We start from the raw sequence: 24,843 nt of genomic DNA, 5'->3' as shown, positions 1-24,843 counted from the left end.
GATATTACCTCCATTCTAATTAGAATTGTGCTGCAAATTTACGGAGGCTATCAGAGTAATAATAGGATTGTCTCTTCTCTCAAGCTTTGCTTCCTGAAGGATGCCAAATGCGTTAACATTTGAACAAGTTGATAGACAAGCGGTACTGGGACAGCACTCCGACCGCTGATGCGAACCATCTCTGGGGGTAGATCCCTTTAGCTGTTTGCCATCTCCCCGTGGTGCCTAGGAGCAATTGGTCGAAAAGGAAAGAAGAATGCCACTTAGCATGCAAGCAACACGGGGTGTGAGGAAGAGAAGAAGTAATTATCTAGACTGAAATCTAACCAGGATAACTGCACCGTATATGAAAATCACCTAGATTAAAATCATTCCTCTTATAAATGGCGTACTTGGGTTTGGAAAGGCAAGGAGTATAAGCAGGAGAGGTTTGGGAGTCTGACAGTTGTTTGAAAGACAAGCTAATGTTTTTATGTTGCCAACATATGCATTTTAGAAACCTTTGAGATCTTTTATTTCTTTTTTCTTTTTTTTTTTGGTCTCATTCACTGTGCATAATCCTCATGCTGTTTCTTGCTTTGGGCACAGAGGAAATCTGAAAAAAGCCATTCAAAACCTACTCTTCCAACTATCTGGGGAATGAATTTGTTGTGTGATTTAAGGTAGTAGCTATTTTCAAAGCTAAACTAAGCAATAGTGCTTGTGGTTATCAATGAGATGATCTTCGTCGGTCTAGGGAAGGGTGTGTTAAAAAGTGTATTACCTCCTTCTCTTCATCGTGCCTTTCTTCACCCACCTCGTGTTTTTCCTGGGAACACTGCCTAATACATCACTTTAACACAAACTTTTTCCCAAAGTCCATTTCTGGGGAACGCAATCTAAGACGAACGGTATAGATGATTCAAAACTCTGGAGCCTACATGTTAAAAAATGTAATTATTGAAAACAAAAAGCTCAAATGTATAAATATTCATCACTTGGCCTTGAAGGGCTAACCATAAATATAATAATGGGAAAAATTAAATTAACAATAATTTGCATTTTAAGGAATCAAGAAGTAACAATTGAAAACCATGATCGATTCAAGACGATGGTATTAATATATTGATAAAAAAATCATAATTCTTGAAGATTGCAAGAATTCCAACAATTGATATGTTTGTATGTATAGGAGACATCTTGTAACAGTGTCGAAACATTATATAGCTGTCAGACCTCTTAACACAAAGCTGAGTTAAAAGTCTCAGTAAACCCCAACACACTTCTTATATTAATCCTTAATTAGTCACTTAGTATGTTACTAGTGATGGTCCTAATCATCTCTGAAAATTAAGTCCTATGTAACAAACTTTGCTCATCAGAATCAAAGAAAGGATTAAATATCTCATTTTGCTGAAGAGAGTACTAATGACAATACATTGATAATTATTGGTAATGTCTTTATATCTTTGTCCACAGAAATGACAGAGGAGGATTTGCAAATTAATTTCAAGAGGAATCCATAGTAATAACAATAATCTAGTAGCTACCAGTTACTGCTCGCCATTATTGTTCTGATATTCTGTATATGTTTCTAATCCTTACAACTGCCAAGTGGGTAGATTTTATCATCCCAAAAGGAAAATGGAAACACTGAGGTCTGTGGGCCTCGAATAACTTACTGTAGGTCACATACATAATACCTGTGACCTGACCTTATGTTTATGCTTGTTCTACTAAAGCACATGCATTGAATCTTTCTTTACGAGTCAGTCTTATATCCATGTCCACAGAAGAAATGAGGATATATTGACAGTATATGTTTAATGAACCAATATCACTTTATTTTCTAAGGGTTAAAGTCTAGATTATGCTAATTTATATAATTTTGCTAATCATTATGTTCTAGAAGCCACTTTGTTCTCCTTAAGAAAATTAATATAAAAGTAACCTGAATATAGTTTACAACGTACAGCTTAGAAAGAAATGTCCATTTAGTCCCTTGGTTGATGGTGACGGGAGACATTAGCAATGGACTACAGTAGGTTTGATATTTATCCCTGTCATTCTACTTCAGGGAACAAGAAAGGACATTCCGGGATTCCCTGTGATCTGACAGTATAAATGAAGCTGCTGAGTCAGCAGTTTTCTCCGAGGTGGTTTCTCAAGTAGGTTTCAAAAAATAAATGTTGACTATCCTAACCTCTGACAACAAGGTTGTTCAATACTTTCTCAATTTTCTAATATACTATAGCTCTCTGTATTCTGTTGTCCCATTTAATGTTTTTATAGGCATTAAAAAAACATTTGAAATTATTATTAGTTAATTGATTAATTTTATAAATATTGAGTAGCCATATGTACTAAGATCTGCAAATATTCTAGGGATCTGGGTATACAGAATTGAGCAAAATAGAGAAAATTACTATACTCAAGAGATATACATAATTATTAATTGTGTCATCTCTGTCTTTTGTAGAGGCTTTTGTATAGCTTTGGACACATATTCAGCACTCAGTAAATGTTTGCTAAATTACTAGAAACAGTATAAGTTTGCAGACCTTCATTTAGAGTTGTTTTTTAAATTTGAGCGAAAGTTGAGTCTTACACTCCTCTTCCATAGCCTCCTCCTCACCAAAATCCAACGTATCTATCTTCAGCCTTCCTTTGTAAACACATTTTTATTGGAAATGGTTATGGACTGACCTCTTCCTCCCCCTTATTTTAGGTGCTTATGAAGATATTGAAGGCGATATGGATACTTTAAGCATTGGAATGTTTGAACTAAATAAAATCTGAAACTTCATGATACCTGGAGTCGAGGACATTGGATGGCATGATAAAGAGGCCTCCAAACTTTAACTTAGGGGACTTGGCTTCAACTCTTTACTAGTTAGTGTCCACTTACTGGTTGTTCCGTGGAAAGTCACTTAACTCCATTGAGCCAAAATTTAGCATCTGAAAAATGTGGACAAGCCTGACTACTTGAGCTATTTACACAGGTGACTATAAGAAAAAAAAAAAAACACAAGGTAGGAAATATTGAAGCTCTTATTAATGGCTAGAATGGCACAAATGTAACAATGTCATTATGCTGTACAAAGAGCAATAAAGGGTTCAAAATGATATCTACATTTCTGAGAAGTCATTTTTCAAATTCAAGAAGGTCCAGAGTGCTAGCTATTGATTACACAACATAAATACAAACATAACCAATGGATCTTGCTTTAGACTGAAATGAAACAGACTGCTGATCATATGGGGATTTAAAAGAAAGATGGCCTTAACCAAGAATAGCTTTCCTTCTGGTGTGTCTTACTACCTGATCTTCCACTAGTAGAAAATGCTAAATCCATTGTTACTAAATAATAAAACAAATGTAGACTATGAACAAAAATAGTAGAATAAACACACATAATTTTTACAGTAAAGTGGATTTTATCACAAAGACATAAAGGGAGAGAAGTATTTATGAAATAGTAGAAATCTGAAGTCCAAAGCCCCATTACTCCATAAGAACAATAAGAACACTGGCAAATATTGTCAAAATTAGCATTTTCATAACTCTAGAAGTTAATCAATGGCTCACAATAACCCAAGAAACACGGGTTCAAGAAAAAAAATAGCTGGCTATAAATAAGAATAGTAAACTGTGTCGCATTTTAACTTATTCTAACCTCATCACCCTCTCCCCAGCTCTGTATTAACCTTAAAAGCCAGATGCATTAAAACAATGATAGCTATGAAGATGAGAAGCCCCAGCAGTTACTGGAGGAAGAAGAAAGGGTGTGAATGTCTTTTTAAAAAGCCCCATTCCTTGAGAGCTGTCACTATTCGACCTGTCTGGAAGCTCTCTGTCAAAGCCCCATTTACTAGGTTTTCCTTTATATGACCTGACTTACAGCTACTTAAGTAAGGCAAGTCATATCATCAGGGTATTTATTAAAAACAATCAATGATGATTATTTAATCTTGCAGCTGTTTGAAATAGTGAAACTAGTCAGGCAAACAAGAAGCTAGCTCATACCCATAGAAAACTTTAAGAAGTTCTGATATAATTCCTGTGGATCTTGAAGGCTGTACACATGTGCAGGACTGTGGGCAAGATGAGAAAATATTTGAGAAGACCCTAATCTCTCACCTCTGGTTGACCATGAGCATCTGTACAAGCAGGAAGTGAAGACTAAGCCGAGTTGTGAATAGTTGGAACACTGAAGGCATGCAGAAAAAGCATCAGCAAAGGGAGGGAGACTTATTTGTTCAAAGCATTTAAGGATATTTCTGTCCAATAATTAACTGACCACTAAGCTATCGGAGGTTTCAATCTCAGTGTCTAGAGACTTCAGTGGCTACAAGAAATATAGATTTTTTTCAGAATTAATCCAGAATAGTCACTTTAAAACAAACAAACAAAAAAGAAACAATAACAACAACAACAAACTACAATAAGAGCAAACCATAGGGGGATAGCTGAGATCAAGAATTGCCATATTATATTATTTAAAATGTCTACTTTAAAACAAAAAAATTATAAGACATGCAAAAAACGTGAAAGTGTGGTCCATATACAAGGGAAAAAAATAAATAAAAAATTCCTGAGGAAATACAGATGTTGGATTCACTAGACAAAAACAATAAATCAATCATTAAAAAATATATTTAAAGAATTAAAGGAAAGAATATCTAAAAATTAAAGTAGTATGTGAGAAAAATGTCTCATCAAATACAGAACACTAATAAAGATGGAAATTACAAAATAACCAAATAAAATTTTGGAGTTGAAAAGTACGATAACTAAAATTAAAAATTCAGTGCAGGAGCTCAACATTAGATTCAGGCAGGCAGAAAAAAGAATCAGCATCTATGAAAATAAGTTGGTTGAAGTGATCCAAGTTGGAAGAAAAGATAAAAACTAATGAAGAAACATGAATAGAGTCTCTGAAACCTATGGAATACCATCAAATGTAGCAACATACATAGCGGGAGTTCTAGAAAAAAGAAGAGATAAGAAAGAGGCACAGAGAATATTTCAGGAAATAGTGGCCTCAAACTTCCCAAATTTGACCAAAAAAACATTAATTTACATAACTGAAAAGCTTAATGAACTGCAGGTAGGATAAATTCAAGAATTACACATCTAGACACATGATATTCAAACTGTCAAAAGACAAAGAGTCTCAAAAGCAGCAAGAGAGAAATGACTCACCACATACAAGGGAAACTCAGTAAGATTAACAGCTAACTTCTCATCACAAACTATGAAGACCAGAAGGCTATGGGATGACATATCCAAAGTACTGAAAAAAAAAAAAAAGAATTCTATATCTAGCAAAACTATTCTTCAAAAATAAGAGACAATTCGAAATATTCCTGGATAAACAAAACTGAGAGAATTCATCACTAGAGGACCCGACCTATGAAAAAAACTAATGTAAGTCCGTTAGGTGAAGTGAAAGACCATGAGACAGTAACCCAGACCCACAGGTGTAAATAAACAGCACCAGAAAAGTAACTACATGGGTAAATACAAGCACGGTAAGAATGTATTTTAGCTTGTTATTATTTTATTCTCTTATCTGATTTAAAAGACTTCTTAATGAGGCAATAGTTGTTAAATTGGGTTAAAGAGAATTATAACATATAAAAATGTAATTTGTATGGCAATAATACCACGAAGAAGGGAGGAGAGAGTGAAAGTATATTGGAGCATATATATTATTAAAATTAAGCTGGTATTAATCCTAGCAACCAATGAAAACATAACTTAAAAAAATAATAATAAAAGAAAGAAGATAATTAAAATGGTACACTAGAAAATACCTATCTAACTTAGCAAATGTAGTAATGGAAGAATCAATAAATTTAAAAAATGATATTTAAAAATATATAAGAAAATGGCAGACATAAAACCTACCTTATCAATAATTACATTAAACTTAATTAGATTAAACATTCCAAACAAAAGAGATTGGAAAAATGGGAAAAAATATGCAACTATCTGCAGTCTATAAGAAATAAATATTTTAGATTTAAGAAGTAAATAGCTTGAAAGTAAAATTATGAAAATAAATATAACATGCAAATAATAACCAAAGAGAGATGGGCGGCTATATATTGTTATATAATGTTATGCTATATTATGTTTTGTTATGTTAATGTTAAAATAAAAATTGTTACTAAGGACAGAAAAAAGACCTTTCATAATGATAAGAGTCAATCCACCAAGAAGACAAAACAATTAAAAACACATATGTACCTAAAAACATAGACCCAAAATATATAAAACAAATTTTGACAGAAACGAAGAGAGAAATAGACAATCTGACAATAGCGGTAGAAGACTTTAGTACTTCATCTTCAGTAATGGATAGAATAACTACAAAGTGGAAGCTTTAAACTGTAAAGCAACTAGACCTTTCTGATATCTATAGAACACTCTACCCTACCAAAAAATGCACATTCTTCTCATGTGTACATGAAACACTCTTCAGGATAGACCATATGTAACACTGTAAAATAAGCCTCAATAAATTTAAAAGAGCTGGAATTATACAAAGTATGTTTTCTAACTGCAATGGAATGAAATTAGAAATCAGTTACAAGGAAATTTGGGAAATTACAAATATGTGGAAATTAAACAACACGATCCTAAATAAACAAATAAGCAAAGAAGATAATCACAGAGAAATCAGAATATGCATTAAGATGAGTAGAAACAAAAACTCTACACATCAAAATTTATGCAATGCGGCTAAAGCATTTCAAGGGAATTTTGCATCTGTAAATGACTATTTATCCAAGAAGAGTAAAAATGTATGTCTACACAAAAACTTATACATAAATGTTCAAAAGCAGCATTATTCATTATAGACAATATGTGAAAACTATCCAAATATCTACCAACTGATGAATGGATAAATAAAATGTGGCATATTTATACGCTAGAATATTATTCATCAATAAAAAAGGAATAAAGGACTCATACAAGCTACAACATAGATGAATATCAAAGATGTTATAAGTGAAAGAAGCTGGTTTCAAAAGACCACATATTGTACAATTCTATTTATGTGAACTGCCCAACATAGGCACTGAAACAAAAAGTAGATTAGCAATTGTCATAGAGTAGGAGGAGGGAGCATCAGGAATAAAGAAGTCACTGATAATGGGTATGGGGTCGACTTTGGGGGAGGGGAACGATGAAATCTTTTAATAAAATTAATGATAATGGTTGCACAACTATGAATACACTAAAATCTACTGAATTCTACATAATAAAAGGGGGAATTTTATAGTATGCAAATTATATCTCAATAAAGTTATAAAAATAAATGAAAGATGAAACAAAAAATACATAAGGGGAGACCTGAAAGGAGATGAAAACACCTAGTTTTTATAGCTACAAAGCAGATGGAGGAGAGTCACTCACTTGTTAGAGAATGTCGAATCACGATATAATGAGGACTGGTTCTATTTATAACTCAGAATCATCAAAAGATACAAGAATTCAGTGCCTTGTATCAATGTAGCAGTGACTTCTGGAACTGAAGGTAAAAGTGGACATAAAAATAAAAATAAGAGTGATTGGAAGGGAGGAGTTTGAGAAGCAGTTAGACCCTAATTTTTCCTCATCCCAAGCCTACAATAATGAATGGCTACCCACCCCCACCACAGTAAAATCATGGAAGTTTTGTTCACTGGATCTGGGAATACAGAGGATCCTTGGATCTAGTATCCAATGACCTTCTGTGAACGGCATGGCGATCATATGATAGACATGTGTACATTGAATACTGAATGTCAAAATCTTTAAACTCTTCTTGACTAGGTTCCCAGATCACTGATTACCTGATTGTTATTCTAGGCAGGACATTAGAAAAATATTCTCCATGGATCTTGACCGGTCAAAGAGAAATGATCAGTTTCTTCATTAATATCCTTGATGATATCCCAGTTGATACAATAGTTGATATTAATATTTGGAAACAATAGTCTAATGGACATAAAAGAAAACCTTTTATTTCTCTGAATTCAAAGTTCTTTCTCCACATCAACTCATATTGACAGAAATATATGATACTGGATTGTGTTATCTTTGCAAAATTTTACCCAAGTAACCTTGGTTTCATCTAAGACTTGAGTTTGGCCATCACAAGTTTCTGTCTGCCTCTGTCCATCTCTGTCTCTCTCAGTTGTCTTATATTATTGCACTATGCAGACATCTAGAGAGGGACTTGATTTTGTTGTCTTTTCATCATAGGTAGAAATACAGCCTCTCATTCACCCATCGAACAAACACATTTTGAGCTTCCAAAAGGTGTCAGGTTCTCTAGTTATCAGGGCATTCATGTTATGGTCTTTGGACTGCTAGGAAATCATAATTAGTTTACCTTACAGTTAACAAAGAGCAAATGCCATTTTTAGAAACAGTCTTATTTCTCAGAAGGCAAGGATTTATCCTATTAAAATTATCTATTAATATAATAGCAACAGTAATAGTACAACAATAATAAATACAGAACTCCCTGTAGACCAACTCTACACATTTTTCAAAGAATTTCATTTAATGAAAATAGAATATCTAAAGTTCATATCATGTTATAGTTTATAAAATAAATTTTAAATCTCGTTGGTTAATGTGACAGACCCCGACTGAGGTTGAACCTGTGTGGCTGCCATGCAGGTGGGCAAATTGCACATACTGAAGGAAACAGACCATGTCAGAGATCATTGCTGATGCCTGCACGGGCACCAGACGCAGACTGGAGCTGGCAGCGGAAGAAACCAATCAAAATCTCAGCTGCTCTGGCTCCGAGCCTCTCTCTAGCCTCTCTTCCCAGGAAGAAGAACCAGCCTCACCTCTGGCTTCAACTTTCCCAGAGATGGGTAGGAGGGGAGAATGCCAGCTCCCTCTCCAAGGTGGGAGAACAGCCAGTTATGGACCGAGGAACCCTAGTACTCAAAGCCTCTTCTAACACCAGTTTCCTTTTCGTTGAAATACCTTATTTGCTCCATGCTAATCATACAGAATGAATGTTTGCTACACAAAAAAAGAACTGGCAACTTCCTTCTAACAGATCCTGGAAAAGGAGTTGGGAAGCTGTGATTTCCTCTTGCTTTCTTCCAAGACATTGATTTTCACATTACTTCTGTATTGCCTCGGACTGATGGCAAAACACGAACTCCTTAACGGCCTAGTTCCTTAAGGTGATGTTCACTTTGAATGGTTTTATATTAGCGCTTGGCCAGTGATTAAAGGGGCCTGGAAAGGAGAAGGGGGAAAGCGGTGGGGTGGGCCTGGGGCACGCAAGAATAGAGGATAAAATGTGAGATAAAGAGCATCTGAAATGTATCCACTTTGCTCCCCTTCCTCCTTCTTCGGGGGCTTTTATCAACCACCTTGGCCACACCCTCCCTCCCTCCCATAATCACCTCTCCACACACAAAATGTCCTGTGAGAGGCCAATTTTCTAATCCCCTTCCAAAACAACCTCTCAGGGTAAAATAAAATAAAGGAATCTTGGTTGCATATCTGATATAAAGTATCCTCTGAAAAACCCTTAAAACACATCTCTTGTTAAATAAATTAATTTTTATAAAGAGCATGAAGAAGCATGCTCCTGTTTATTTTATACCTAGCATAGTTCTGTGGGGGTTTTAATTATCATCATCATCATCTTTATCTTTTATTATTATTATTATTAAGCCTGAATTTTAATAAACTCAACCCACAGTAAAATAATAAACTTTGGTTTGCTCCCTTTTTTGGTGAGGAGTATTTCAACTATATTAATAGACTTTAATTTTAATATTCCCTTAGAAATATGGCAGGGTTTTCTTTGTTGAACTATATATCTACTTCTATCTACATATTTGTATTAAGGTGGAATCTTGACTATTCTAACATAATAACATTACGATTCTTGCTAGGTCAAGAGAAGAGTGTTTTAGCAAGAATAAAAACTGTGGGATCAGACATATTTGGGAATCCTAACTCAATCACTCAGTAACTAGGTTACTTTGATTTACTTAAACTCTCTGAGAGTCGGTTCTCTCATCTGTAAAATAGAAGTAAAATCCATTTACTCCTTTGGTTGTTTTGAGGATGAAATAAAAATACGGAGTGCCTTGTTTAGTGCCTGAAACCCAGGAATCTCAGGATAGGTTTATTCCCGCTTCTCAAACCCATCCTTCATGCCGACCCCTCTGTGGATGTGATGCCAATCCCTGGCCGAAAGATGGCAAAATGCCGTACACAAAGAATCCTTAAAGGAAGTAATTATTTAGTTAGGGACATATGTTTCATGCCAGCTAACTGTAACTCAAGGCAAACTGCATTAGGGCCTATGCTAAAGTCCTATCAAAATTTATGGGCGCACTGAAGAAGGAATTCGAGGAATAGGGTTCTTGGAGGAGATGACAGAAGAGATAATGACTGAGCTGCGACCTTGAAGGATGGCTTTTGGCAGGTGAAAGGAGACTGGAAGAGGATTCCATGAACAGGCAGCAATATCCTCACAGAGCTGTAAAAGTGGGTGGGGGAGGGTGCTGGGGAATGCCGAGCAACCCGATCCATACAGCATTTAGGCTGTGGGAGAGAAAGGGAGGTGGTCAGGGTGGACTGAGGCCAAAACGGCATTGACCTTGAATTCAGTCCTAAGGAGATTTACATTCATAGACAATGAATAGAAATGATTAAAAAAAAAAAAAAAAACACGAGCAAACCCTGCAGCATCCTTATGGACGTGAAAGCTCCCGAACAAGTGTAGGGTTTATATCTATAAAACTTAGCGTCGAGCAACTGCCCCCTTCATTCGACAGTGGATAATACCAGGCTTCACACTATTGGAACATACTCAGTCAATTAAGAGAAGTACTGGTTGCCGGCTGCAAAATATCCCCATGGTGCCAAAATGTCTGCGGAGTGGGTGGGGAGGGGGAGGGAAGGTGTGATAATTAAAAGAATTGTTACTTGCGATGTCACAGGAGCCGATGTGTTAACTCCGCATGCTGGGAAGCTCGAGTGCTCCCAGCTGCCACGGGGAGGGAGGCTGTGGTTTGATCCCTGGCACCACTCGTTGGGACAAGATGAATCACAAATGTGTTAATAGTGAGGTTCTATGTCATAATGTGCCAGATGGAGGTGGTTACATCTCTGATTGATTGCCTCCTGGCCAAGACAGGGGTTTTCCAGAAGGCGAATGTCTCCAAATTGGCATTGTAGCTCTAGGGATGAGCAGGTCTTTATTTTGGTCAACATGGACCTGACATCCTCGACTTTATGAAGTGTGGCTACTTCCAAGAAACGGGCAGCCGGAAATGGCACAGAGTGAAGACCAATGGGCTGAGGGTGTGAAATAGGGAAGACACAATTTTGTGCTGGACAGAGCTCTAGCTTAGCCAGGCTGTTCACAAATCTACGGACGTACTGAAAATTAGGGGGCAGGTGGGGAGCTGCAGTAGAACCCTGCTTGTGAACAAATTAAATAACTAGAGAGAAAGAGAGAGAGAAAAAAAAGAAAAAAAAAGAAAAGAAGAGAAAGAGCAGGAAGGAAACGCTTCCCAGCCTCAGACACCAAATCCCCATAGCAAATGAGTCGGATGCCAAACCGAGGCCACCAGGCGGAACTACAGAGCAGAGCACTGAGGGGTGACCTTCCCGCCAGTTCCCCTCCATCACCCCAACTGCAACCGCCCAGCCCTTTGTTGTGGTTGTTTTTTCTTCCCCCCAGTGCAAGCTTCCAACTGTAAACAGCCAACTACAAGGGCAATAACTGTGGCGTCCTACTGGGAACTAACGCAGCCTCTCCTGCAGGCGTGGGGTCCTAATACAGGACAGTGAATAAAGCTTCATTACAGAACAATGGAGTTAGCTGCCAGAGCCTACAGATTTGAATAAACAACAAATAAGCAACATCTGCTCCAGCATATGTGTATGGTAAAAAAAAAAGTCACAAAATAAAAGAATTTGTAAATGCCAAAAGCAACACTAAACTGCCAATGCTACTGTAGAGTGAATTTTTAATTGCACATGCAAAGAGGCAGGCTGTGGGTATTAGTCTCACATATGTCTTCTTGCTGCCAACCTGGGAGTATAGATGAATTTAATTAAATAAGGATTATCCCTTCTCCCCAGTACAATTACTTATTTATAACAATGATAAAATTGCCTAATAAAAAAAAAATTGTAATATTTCAAAACAAGCCCAGAAAACACACCCTGCTTTCCGTGTAAGTCGTTCAGGGCTGTTTGAGCTTGAGTGTGTCTTTTAAAATTAAGTCTTCGCCTATTGCCAAAAAAACAAACAAAAAAAACCAGACAACAACCCTTATCATAAAGCCTGCCGCAGTTAAACAGCCGGGGACGGCATTATGGAGAAATATAAAGAAGACACAGAGCAGCACGGGAATTGGCTTTCGTGGGGTGTGCAGAAAATTAAGCAATTGGACTCAAAATGAGGCCAGGCGACCGAGCCAAGGGGCAGGGCCACTGAGACTTGTGCTCCACCAGCGTCCTGGTCCTAATCTGTCTCGTGAACAGGCAGTCAACAGCGAACGGTTCATTTTTGGCTATCGTTCCCGTGTGCGAGTTCCCTGAAAACAAATAACAGTACCCAAACCAAACGACTAAAAGGACGGGCACTCCGTCCCCTTTTCTCAGTGCCCGCGGAGTCCATTTTTACCTCCAAGTTAGCGACCCACTTCGGCAGGTAATAGTCCACGTATGACACCGTAGATGGCAAAGTGGATTCACGTGTGCGAGGTTGGTACAGAAATCAGTATCTTCTGAGTCTTGTGATCTAAGTTTTTTTTTTTAATCTGAGCAATTTTGTTGTTTTAATAGCTTTTCTGCACTAGAAGTGAAAGCGAGCACTAAGAACTTATGACCTGGAGTATTTTCTCAAGGTTAATTCAGAAGGCAACCAGAAACGAAGGACAGTCAGGGGCTCTGAGGTTTGTGGCCATGGGCAGTTACGCAATCATCACTCTACCCCAGTTTCCTCATCTGTGCAATGGGAACGATGGAAGCATCTATCTCTAAGGGAGGATTCGATGAATTCATACTTCTAAAGTGCCTAGAACAGAGTAAGCACTCAAAAGTTGCCAAGAATTTAAAGGAATGCTTTAATTTAGCAAGGCCCTCGAGTCTGTGCATGACTCTTTCCTGGATGATAGCAGCTTTCGATTCATCCTGTCTTTTTCTTCATGACACTTAACCACACTCTAATTCGATAATTAATTGTTTTCTCCTAATTCTGACAAGCTCCATGAAGCTAGGTTCTGTATTGCTTCCATTTGTATTGCCAGCACCTAGAACACGTTTTTGTAGGTACAAGTGCTCACTAAATATTTATTGAATGAATGAATTCAGTATGGAAGGAAGACTAGATTTGAATTCAAAAGATCCTGGCTTCCTTTTGTTACTGAATTTGTTGATGTCTTATCTCTAAAAAGGAAAGAATAGTGTTACATTAAGTCGTGTGACTAAAAACGCTTGAGACACTAAAGATCTGTGTTGATGTAAACTGTTAATTAACAATGACCTGCTCTCTAATAATAATTGTAATTGATTGGAATATACAATTAACAACAAAGTCAATGTATATTCAGGCATACTAGCTTTTTGAGAATTGCTAGAATGTGTGCAAAACCAAAGTAAATGAAGTCTACATTACTTAGGACCAAATGCAACGTGCAAAAATAAGATGCTCATTCATAGATTTGAAAGGAAGATACAAATTAGATACAGTCCTAATTTACAAATATTGACATGCCTGCCAGCAAAATCATTAAAAATACCACATACTATATTTTAAGGTAGTCATTATAATCTGCCCACAATGTGTTAACTGTTTCAAGGTTAAATCGTCATAAGTTAATTAGAATAAAAACTCTCCTGGCTAAGACAAGAGAAGCCCAGATGGTGGCATGACCAACATGGAGAAGTGGCAAGTTAGTATGAGGTCTCAGAAGGGTCAGGCACTGAGCTAGGCCTGGGATGTCAGGTAAATAAGATGATTCCTGCCCACAAGCAGAACACCATTTAGCATAAGAGAGCAAACAGTTACAGTTTCTCCAGACAGTTCTGTAGAGGTGACGTTTACTAAGCAAAGTGATAGCATATGTTTAGAGGTTGCGGGTAAGAGAAAATAAAGGAAGGAGAACAGAGAAGAGACTGGAATTTGTCTGCTAGAGAAAGGAGAAGGGTCCATTTTTGACGTCCTTATAAATTAGTATACGAGCCCCTTTGAGATAACACAGAAAGGAGAGAGATCATGTGAGAATGAAGGTGGGAAATTGAAAGAGAATGAACAGACTCTAGTTGAGTGGTAGCTGCTGAGGAAAAACACCAACCAGGAGATAAGGTATAAGAGGGATCGCTTCAGAGTCACCTTTTCCAAATCTGCTTTGGAGTAAAAATCCTATTAGCAAAGTCTTAATACTTTAGCTCTCACTAAATCCCTGAAGACACTCGAATTGTAAAAATCAACATTTAGGATTATTTTTGTTGCGTGATTGTTCTGTTGCGGAAATTAAAAAACGGAGATAAGCAAAGGAAGGAAAAACCAGATGCAATTCTATCACCTAGGGAATGTCACGTCAACACTGCGATCTCTCTCTCTCCCCCTCTCTGTCTCTGTATTGATCGACATATTTGCGTGTGTGTGTGTGTGTGTGCGTGTATGTGTGTTTGTATGTGTTTATGTCTGCATGTGTGTGTGGAAGTGTAAGGTTACATACTTGTTTTGAAATTTTAAATTTGTACAATATAGAAAGTAAAAAGAAGAAAAAAATACTACCTAAACTCATCACCGTACTATTAACTGTGGTTTATCTCATACACAATTTTTATGTGTATTCTATAGATTATATACATAATTTTATATCTAAGTGAACTAATTATTTTCCTGTAGGAATGTACACTTTGTTTTATAACTTGTTTTTACCTTTTAACTCTAAGTTTTTAACCACTGTAGTATGAAATACCAGTATATTCTCATTTTTAACAACCACCCGATATCCCATTGTAGGTAGCATTATTTACTTAAACACACTCCTCTACATTGGATATTTAGACTAGTTCTCATTTTCCGCACCTCTTTATAATTGCCTTAGGATAACTTTCCAGAGGGTATACATAGGTCAGAAGGTAAGTTTAAATGCACACATCATTATACTGCCTTCAAAAAGCAATCTGTATTATTGACAACATGAGATTATTTCATCTTTTAAGCCTCCAACAATTTAATAACTCATCTGTCTATTTTAGTGTAATTTAAATTTGTATTTCTTAGATTACTACTGAGGTTGAAAATTGCTTCATTTATGGTATCTTATTGAGGAATATTCCTATTTACACCTTTGTTTTTTGTTAAATTTTCTCACATTGGGAGACAGTTCAAATACATAAAAAATATCGAAAATAGCACAAGACATATCTATTCCTTGTAACCATCCACCAGCTCTATTAAAATGTAATATTTTACCATAGTTCAGATCTTTTTTAAGAGTAGAAGCCTTGGGTTTATTTCATCTCGATCTCACTTTCTTCTCTTTTCCATCCTCTTGGAGTTAGCCAGGATCCTGAATTTGGTGTTAATATTTTCTCTTGAATATTTTTGTACTTTTACTTTGTATATGGATTATTAATACGCAGCAAATATTGCTAAGGCTTCTATGTAAGGCTCTTATATATTGTATGTACCCAACTGTAAATTGTTCACCCTCACGTTATATCTGATATAATATTTATCTGCATTTAAATCACCATTATTTTATTGGAAAAATTTTGTGTCTGTATTTATAAGTAAAATTTATCAACTTTGTGAGCCATTTTAGTTGTATTTTGATATTAAGTTTTTCAAAAATCTAAAAGGAACTGGAAAGATTTACAAACGTTTACATTATTTGGAAGATTTATATAGAAGATCAATTATATTTGAAGAACTGAAAGACTCAGGTTATATAACAATTTCATTTTTTTGTTGTTTTTGTTGGTTATTGTTTTTCTTAGAGTTTTTGTAAACTTAATTTTTATTTGTTTCTCCCACTATGGTGTTTGTTTATTTAGCTTTTCTGTTATGTTATTTTGTTAATTTTTTTGGTTTTAAATATATATGGATACATAAATATTGGTACTATAATACCAATATGAGATTTGGTAATCTAAATGTGTATTTTAAATTATCATCCACATTAATTTCTCTGGTTGTAATTGCACTAGTTGAACTGAGTTTCCTTTATAATTTAAAAATAAATTTTGCATATTATATAATTTATTTTCTATATAAGTGGTTATATGTATGTCTTCAATTTTACTTTGCTTATATAATTTTATTCGTGTTCATTTCTCTTTCATTATTAGACAGCTTTGTCTTTTTTCTACATTCACAAGAACACTACTACTTAAATTTTATTCATCAAATCACTTGTTTTCTGCTTCCCAGATTATTAATTTTCACTTCTTTATTAATCTCTGTCCTTTAATGATGATTTTTATGATTTTTTGAGTTAAATACTTAGGTTTTTTTGTTTGATAATGAAAGCACTTAATGCTATGAATTTGCCTCAGATTGTTGCTTCTGTTCCAATTCTTCAATTTTATATGAAATGTTCATTATTATTCAAGAGAGCCACACTTAGAGTCTTAACAGCATATTCTGCACTTTTCTTTAGGGTGGAGGACTCAATTCCCAAGTCCTGGAATTGGTATTTTGTTTTGTTTGCTTTGAGGAGGGAAGCGCTATTAATATTTTAATATTGAATTCAAATATTACTGTACTGCTATCTATGGCAAAGTGACAAACATATACATTATGTGTGAGAGTGTATGTGCATGTGTGTGTGTGTGTGTAAGAAATCAATAATCTCTTCATTTATAAATTATTTGATATTTTAATAAAGATATTAATAATATTAATATCTTTTTTATCACTTTTTGTTATTTCATGCTTGACCTGTAAAAGATAAGGGGAATATTACAGTCTCCTAATTTGGAGGGAGATGTTGATCAAAGGATACAAAGCTGCAGTTATATAGGATGAGAGGTCTAGAGATCTAAGGTACAGCATGATAGCTACAATAAATAATACTTCTTGAACACTGGAAATTTCCTAAAGGAGATTTCAGGTTCACCCATTACATATACAGAAAGGTAATTATGTGAAAAGATGATATGTCAATCAATTTGGTTATAGTAATTATTTCACTTCATATATGTACATCATACCATCATGTTCTACATCTTAAATATGTATAATTTTTATTAAAAAATTTTTAAATTAAAAATCACAAATGTTTTGGACTGGTTGTTATGGGAAATGGAGCAGGGAATTAACAAAACAAAATTTCCCATTTTTATTGTGTCAATTTCCTATAGTATTGCCAGAATTTTTTGCTAAGTAGTGTTATGAAAATAACATATGTACATGGTTACGAAAGAAAAGTAAAAGATACCAATTAATTTAAAGCATGTGAGTTCCCCGTCTGTTAAGGTACCGCCATTATATGTTCTTTCTGAAGCGTTCTGTGCATACTTCCCCCTCAATAGAAGTAGATACACTGCTTCAATACAAAGAGGAATCTTTTATCCCCTTGTTTAACAATTGTATATCTCAGACATTTCCATGTCAACACATACACATCTGCCTCGTTTTTTGAAAATAATGTCTAAATCCATTTTAATATAAAGACGTAAATAATTGCTTAGAGCAAACGTATTTTGGGGCACGTAAGCTGCCTCTCGTTATTTGTTATTATAAACATTCTTGCAGTAAAAATCTTTGTGTGCATGTCTGAGTCTATTGGTAACCCCGATTCTAGAACTATAATAGTTTCATTAAAATTGCATACATTTAAAATTGTGTGACACAGACAAATTATACTTTAAGTAATTGTGACAATTTAACTTCTAATTAACAGTGGCGAATGTATGTTTTACATTTTTATTATCATCGGAGATCATTCAGTCTTTAAATATTTGTTAATATGATAGGTGAAACACGTTATCATTATTATTTAAATTTGCATTTCTTTAGTTACAGGAGACATTGATTATGTTTTACCATTTTTATGGAGTTTGTATATTCCTCCTTGGACTGCCTCTGTATTTCCTTTCATTAATCTAATAGATCTGTTGTCGCTTTTCTCATTGATAATGTAGGGGCTTTTACATATTTATAAAATCAGACTTTATGTATTAAACATTAATTACTTGGTATGTAATGATTTATAATTGTTAAACTTTAAATGAGGTTTATAATTTTGATTAATTTTTAAAAGTCTTCTTTTTGCTTTAATGTTTTCTTTATCAAACAAAAAAATCTAAGTATACCTTGAGGCATACTTCATTAAGTTTTACTATTATAAGCCCTGAGCATCTTTATATATTTTTATTCTATTTCCAACATTTTACAAAACTTTGTTGTAATAAAATAGGATTTAAGCAAATAATTATTATAAATTTTATTTTTTATTTCAAGTTATGTCGTAATATTTTATTTCTTTCAAAAGTTTTAATGATAATTAACTAACTTTTGCTGTATTTTTTTTTTACTTGAGCTTGCCTTTTCCATACTTTATTTTAATTATTCTAGAGTATTTTGAGTAACATCTTATTCAATCAGGACATTGTCTTGAATGGGTGGTAAGGAATATACTTTAGGAGTCCTCCTTTGAGTGTGAATTTACGCTGCTCTTGTATGTAGAGGAGATGGATGGATATAAAACCATTGGTTCATATTTTTCCACTTCTAAATTATGTGTTTTTTAGTTTACTCCCATCTGCATATTTTTGTTGCAATATTTATTTAATCAAAGTAGTACATACACTTTATAAAGTAAAGTATTACATACACAGTAAAAATAAATTTTTCAAAGGTAAAAAATGCTTTTAAACTTTTTGATTTGTGATTCTTCTGGTTATATAGTTTACTTCTAAATAATATGCTTTCATCTCCATTTTTTTACTTATTAATAATATATTATTGAGTGTTTACCATGTTCCACCCTTCTAATCTCCTTACACGAATTACTCTATAAATTATATTGCTAGTATTTTACATATGAAAAAAATTGAGTCATGGAAATATTGACTAATTTGCTCTAGATTAGCTTTTATAGGCAGTGAAACTCACCAGGAGTTCGATGTAGGTCTATCTGATTCCTTTATGAAAGACAAGTTTAGCTAATTTAAACTGCTATTCCAATCTTTTTGTCATCTGTGTATGTACGTATGTATATATGTATGGATGTGCGTGTATGGCTGTATCTGTTATCTATCTATCTATCTATCTATCTATCTATCTATCTATCTATCTATCAATTTCTATCATCACCATCATTTACCTATGTAACATCCATCTATCTCATCTATCATCTATCTAATCTATCCAATCTGAACTTTTCTCTAAGCCCATCAGCTTTCATCAGTATTTACCTTCCTGCTAAGGTAAAGACATTAGTGTCCTGTGTTGAATACTTTCTAATTGTTTCTCCAGAGACACTTTCTCTTCCACCAGTTCTGTGTTTTTGTCTCACATGGACTAAACAATGAGCTTCCGCGATCTCAGCTTCAGCTTGAGTCTGGCCACTGGAGACTGGAGGAGAGGAAGAAAGGGAGGTCGGTGTATCCACTTCCCCACCTGCCTCCACGGCGTGGCTGCCTCCCTCTGCAGACCGCAGCCTTCCATACGGCTATCCACTCCAGGTTGGAGCCACTGCTCCCTCCTCTGCCCTCATAACCCTAAGAGTGGTCATTTGCCCCTGATGTTTCTGAAGCGAGGATTGGCGCCATCCATTGCTGGTCTTGCTACAGCTTGCTCATGCTTTTGCGGAAACCACTGCTCCGTCACCCGGGTTGGTGCCGTCTGTTTGCTTTTCGGAGGAAGTCCCTATCCTTCCCCTGCCTTCTTCAGACTTCCCATCTACCGCTTCTCAACAGTTGTATTTCTACCTTCGAAATGTCCACTTTGATAACATTTCCAATAAGTCTCCCTGTTTGTCTCTTTGTTGACATTTTCAAAGCTGAAAATCAGTTGACCACATTTACACGTCATGGCTGTGTAAATATAACTCGCCACAAGGCCACTAGTTTGGTTAGATGGCTTTTCCTTTTCTTCACATCCACGGTCATCAAATGGCATTAGATACCAGTAATTTTAAGACTCACATTATTTATGTACTACTAAAAAAGGAACGAACAAAACCTCTGCCGATTAAAATCCGACCTGCCATCGATTGTAGCATGTCTCCTGATTTCAAGAAAAATGTTCTTTTTCTAGTTGGTGAAATATAGTGGTCAACTCCTCTTGTGTTTCTGGCCAGTTCTTGCGAAGTTTTCAACCTGGAGTCACATGCCATTCCACGGCCCACATTTTTATTCTCTTTCATGAGACATGTGTCTTCCAACTGCAGGGGAGTCCTTTCAGAGTTGTGTGGTGCAGTGTTTAAGGGTGCAGGCTCTGGTGCTAGGTGGCCTGAACTTGAATCCTGGAACCACTTTACTCTCTGTGAGACTATGGGAAGTATTTACCTCTCCACGTTTCAGTTTCCTCATCTCATAATTAGGGATAATAATAGTGGCTGCCTGAAAGGTTTGTCTCGAAGATTAAATGATGTAATGCATGTGAAGCATTCTCACACTCTGACTGTTTGTTAACTATAGTGAGGTTGCTCCACGAGTGGTCTCCTTAAGGCCTCTTACTGCTTCGGGGTAAAGCTAGCACCGTGAATCCTCCTCTAAGTGGTGGAAGGGGAGAGCAGATGGGCCTTCGTAGTCACGAAGCTTCTTCAATATTTTCTTTCTCTCTGCAACGTGTCTCTTCTTTATATACACAATGACAGGCTGAAAAGGTTCAAGACTTGTGAAACTGGGTCCTACAATTTCCTTCGAAAAGTTGCATATAACGATTTGTCACACATTGACTTTGTATCTGATATTTATCTTTGTTAGAACCTCAGTCAAAACTAAGATGCAAAGACTCTAACTCTAACCACCTGTTACATCTATGTAATATTCCTTGAATCTGTCTTCCTTGACATTTCGCTTATTATATTCATTTCTTTTTCCGCTCAATTTTAAAATAATGTCTCGTACCTCTCCTACTTCGACAATCTAGTTATTTTCCTGAAGTAGTTAATCTGTCACTTACTGTCTTCATTGTATTTTTTGAATCATATTTTAATTTTCCTGTTAGCATTTTGCTACACATCTGCAACTTTTTTTGGTGGTTGCATCATAACCTTAATTTTTCAGTCTACTTAAATTTAACATTGTACCACTTCATGTAAAATGGAGAAGCCTTAGAGCTGTGTTGGTCCATTACCAACCTCTCCATTCTCCATGTTATAACTGTTATATGCGTTACATTGACATATGGTATAAACACCACAATTCGCCGTCCATATTTAGTTGGAAGAACTTCTTGTAACACTGTTTGCAGAGCAGGTATGCTCATAATGTCATCTTAGTTTCCTTTTATCTAAAAATGTCTTTATCTCATGCTCAGCCTTGAAAGGTTACTTTTACTGCATATAGACTCCAGTTCACAGTAGCTATTTTATAGTCTCTTTGTTTCCAATGAGGAGTCTTCGGTCATTCAAATCTTTATTCCCTTTATGCAATATGTCATTTTCCTGAACGTGCTTTGAATATTTTCTTTTTATCTTTGATTTTTATCAGTTTGATCTTGACATCATCTAAGTATAGTTGTATTTATCCTATTTGGAAATTGCTGACCTTATTGAATCTGTAAATGTAAATCTTTGAACAAAATTGGAAAATTTTCCACCATTGCTTCTTCAAAATTTTTTTTGCACAATTCTTTCTATCTTTTCCTTTCTTGACTACAACTGCATGTATATTTGACCTTTTGATATTGTCTCACAGGTTCTCAAACTCAGATAATTTTTAAATATACATTTTTAATGTCTCTTTTCCCCTGTACTTCAGATTGTTGTATAATTTCTTTTGATATATATTAAAGTTCGTCAAGTCTTTCTTTTTCCACTTTATATCTGCTAGTTAGCACATTCAATAAATTTCATGTTTCAGAAATTATAGCTTTCATTTATAGAATTTCCATTTCATTCTTTATTATAACTTCTATTTTGTTTTTGAGATTTTCTATTGTTTGATTCATTGCGAGCATATTTTACTTTATATCCTTTAGCATGATTATAATAAGCTCTTTAAGATACTGATCTACTGATTCCAACATCTGGGTTTTCTCAAGGTTTGTCTCCATTAATTGTCTTTTTCTTGAGCATAGGTTGTATTTCCTTATTTCCTCATATGTCCAATAGCAAGCAAGAAAACTGGTTGGACTCAAACTCCAATTTGAAATATTAATTTGTTTCTTTTAGCCTTAACTGAGATTCTTGAAGTCTTCCCAAGAATATATAGTTAAAGAATTGGCTAGATTTGGGTAGGTTTCGTACTCAGATTGAGAATTTTCTACTCTGGCTCTCTCCTTTCTGAGACTTCTTGCCTCACTTTCCAACTGTTATTATTGGCCCAAACTGTCTTCTGATTCTCCTAACTAGTAAGACTGTTGATTCCTATAATTTTTTTTGAGACTGGTGTTAATTAGAGTCTGTCACCAGGCTAAACGACTTTTAGAAAATGGGAAATTCATCCAGTGCCATTCCTTCTTTCCAAGTGTTGAAACCTTCTCCACTATCTGCCTACTTTTGTTCACTCTTCAGGGACTTTAGATAGGAGTTTTTTAAATATTTTACCCAGAGTTTATAGTTATCTGTGGGAGGGTTGGTCTGTTAGGGGTTACTTCATCATTATCAGAAGCGAAAGCAGACATTGTGTATTTTACATGAAAGAAATGTTTATTCATTGACCATTCTTACATAGATGCAATGTCTTCATACATCTCACTGAGGCCGTCTAATGATTTTTTGTAGTCATTCATTTATAGGTAAGCCTTTCTTCTGAATAGCCTTTGATTGTGAACTGCTAGATCTTATAATGATTTGCTGTGTGTGCTGATTTTACAAGGAGACAGGGAAGGTATGTCCTGTCCAATTTCAGAGGGATAAGAGATTCTTTTAGAAATTATTAACTTAATGTGTAAGTAAGTTCAGCAGTGGACTTGTCTCTTTAATCCCTAGGCGACCTCTTCCTATAGAAGTGTCTGCAGCCTCACCCATGGTGTATCCCACACCCACAATAAATTCCTCAAGGATTCTGGAATATGGATGACTGAATCACTCCACCCCCTTTTCAAGAGCACTGTCATGTACTTCCTTCTTACATTTATAGTCCTTTGCCATTTCAGTGTAATTTTTCAGGGGTTAAGGGGAGATGGTATATTCGTGGTCTTGGGTACCCATCTTTTATAAGAAGTGATTTTACTCAAATCTACTTAAGAAAATGCTTAAATATACCTTCCCTGCTAATATTCAGAGAATTGCGCATGAGTAGATAAAACACGGTCTTTAAAATGTCTTAACTAAGTTTTAAAGGTATCTGAAGAGTTTGCCACATGCCTTCATCTATTTGTGTCGACACGTGTGGCTCAAAACCACAGTTTTTATCTCTCATCGTTCTTTCCGTAGGTTGACTCAGCTCAGTTATGTGGTTGTCGCTTAGAATTTCTCACGCCGTTGACGTCAGATGGCATCTGGACTGGAGTCGTCCGAAAGGAGGACTGGACCGGACATCCGAAATGGCCTGTTCACACGAGAGCGCGTTCAGGTTGTGCACCGGGGCGCCTGCACGTGGCATCCACACGTGGCGTGCGCCTTCCACAAGGCGAGGGCTGGGTTCTCGGAGCAAACATTGCGAGAGCCAGGAAGCACACAGGCGAGTGGTGGGCGAGGCTCCGGAAGTAGCACGGCATCACTTCTGCCATATTTTATTGGTCAAAACGGTCCGTGTGCCTTTATCTTTTGAATTTTTTAAACTTTGAGTCAAAAATTTATTTACATATAATTATATGTCATTCATTCATATTAAATGTCAAAAAAATAATTTCCCCTTTCTCCATTAATTGAGCCGAAATTTATTTATTATTTTCTGTCCTCTTGTTTTTTGGGTCAGCAACATTTTTTTTTTTTTAGTTTTTATTATGGGGACATTGTTTTTTTTTTTTTTTTTTTTTTTGAAAATAATACAATCCCATTTGTTTTAACTGTAATTCAGATTTTCTTTATTAGGCTAATCTTCACCCATCTTACTATGCTCTTTAAATTTGAGATTAAATGTAGACTAGTAATCTTGCCTAACTTCCCGAATCATTTTTTGGAATGATTGGGGTGACTAACATGATATCAGCAAACCTCTTAATTAAATGTCAAGGAAAGCAGATTCTATTGGCAAGGGGACCTCCAGCTTCATCGAGAAGCATTCAACTAAATGGAAAACAGATGCTTATTTTTGTCTTATAAACCTCAATGCAGGTTATGTGATAATTACTTCGAAGAGCAGGATAACAATTTATGTAATCAGCAGGACCCCATAATTACTAATGCATAATTTCTAAACAGCATTTAGCAAAATGAGGCCCATATACATATTTAGTAATGAAAAAGATGTGTTTGACACCACACTAAATTAAATTAAAAATTTGCATATTTTCTTCCAGGAAATGTACTAGCTTCAGCTGCTTTATTTTGCTTCACTAATCCCTGTCTAGTTTTAGCTCTGTTATAGGATTATGGAGATGCTGAATCACAGTGATGGCTGAATAGGGGCATAAGAACCATGAGTACAGAAAGACTTCCTTCTCTTTTGTCTGGAATAATTTAAGATCATTCTAAGAGATGATTTGGAAAGTTACATCTCTGTAACTTTTTTTCACTGAGAGTTTAATATGAAGGTCATTCAATCATTTAATTTAGAATATAAGT

General features: G+C 35.4%; 1 protein-coding gene across 4 annotated transcripts in view; it reads right to left on the bottom strand.

Moving 5' to 3' along the window:
* The window catches only part of ITPRID1 (ITPR interacting domain containing 1), a 94,497-nt gene that overhangs the window by 21,851 nt on the left and 47,803 nt on the right, over nucleotides 1-24,843 (bottom strand). The window lies entirely within an intron of this gene.

This window comes from Rousettus aegyptiacus, unplaced genomic scaffold (assembly GCF_014176215.1).
Source record: "Rousettus aegyptiacus isolate mRouAeg1 unplaced genomic scaffold, mRouAeg1.p scaffold_m13_p_13, whole genome shotgun sequence".
NCBI classification, from domain to species: Eukaryota; Metazoa; Chordata; class Mammalia; order Chiroptera; family Pteropodidae; genus Rousettus; species Rousettus aegyptiacus.
Note: the sequence above shows the minus strand (reverse complement) of the source record. Positions and strands in the feature narration are given on the sequence as shown.